The sequence below is a fragment of the Echinops telfairi genome, unplaced genomic scaffold (assembly GCF_000313985.2).
Source record: "Echinops telfairi isolate 266 unplaced genomic scaffold, ASM31398v2 ScPeMD7_21;HRSCAF=78, whole genome shotgun sequence".
Lineage (NCBI taxonomy): Eukaryota > Metazoa > Chordata > Mammalia > Afrosoricida > Tenrecidae > Echinops > Echinops telfairi.
In genome coordinates, this window is record NW_022103918.1 from 5781667 (window position 1) to 5782880 (window position 1214).

Sequence of the window (1214 nt, forward strand, 5' to 3'; positions counted from 1 at the left end):
TGTATGCAAATGGACAGGAAAATTATAGCAATAATTGCAGACTCTTTTTCACCAAAGACAGAGTGGCCTTGGGGAATTAGAATATGGAAGACATAGTCCAAAGAAACTGCATTCTCATTCAGGCGCCAACTGACTTGCTGGATAGGGCTTTGGCCAAGGTCATACACGCTCTGTACCTCAGTTTCCTTACACGTTAAAAACGATTTGCCCCTTTGTGTTTCTGGGAAGATGAATCAGATGTTTCTGAAGCACCAGAACTGGTCAGAAAAAGGTGGTGTAAGAATATCCAGCAGTCCTGTTATTATTTCCCTGTGTATACTGTTGGCATGAGGCACGTTGCTGCAGAGGTTCACACGCAGTTCCAAGCTGGCTGAGCACCTGCGAGCAAGAGAAGAGCCATGGACTCTTAGGTGACGTTAAGGGAGAGAATCTCAATGGCACCACAAGCTCTTTCTCTTGTTCAAAGGGCCAATCGGGATGTGGATGGTGGGGGTGGTGCGCGGGGCGGTTAGAGGGTGGATATGGGAGTTTTAATGTCTAGCAAGGCGGTAATGCAAAAAGGATTTTGAAATTCTAGAGCCCAAATCGGAATCTCTGCTTTTCACTCACGACACGACCTGGGACAAATTATTCTGCCAATAAAAAAACAACTTTATTTTTCCCATCTGTAAAATGGGAATTTGAATAGTATTGTAACGTTGTGGGAAATTTTGAAGGCATATCGTTGAAAGGACTCTATTACACTAGTTTCTATGGTAATTTATAGGATTTGGGGCCAAGCATATGTTGACAAGTCGATCTTTAAATAATGTAAGAGGAAAACGCAAATATCTTATAAAACAATATGATTTCAAGGGCCTACGAAGAGAAAAACTTGTTTGATTCACTCCTATTTCATGGGTCCCGGGTGACTACTCAAACCTTTAATATTTGGCACCCAAAACACACACAGCAAAGGCTCCGATTCGCCTTACTAAAAACTGCTTTCTATTTGAAAGCTACATCTATATTGAAACATCTCTTGGACGTCGACCAGCTCTTAGAAAACACAGCCCCGACGCTGCGTTTTGGTTGCTTCAAAGGGAAAGGAACCGGGGGCGCCGGGAAGACGTGGCCCAGGAACCGCGCTCTCCCAGCGGTGCAGCCTTGGGGCAAAGCCCCGAGGGCAGGACGCGGTTTTCTTTCTTTCTTCTTTTTTTTCCCCCTAATCGATC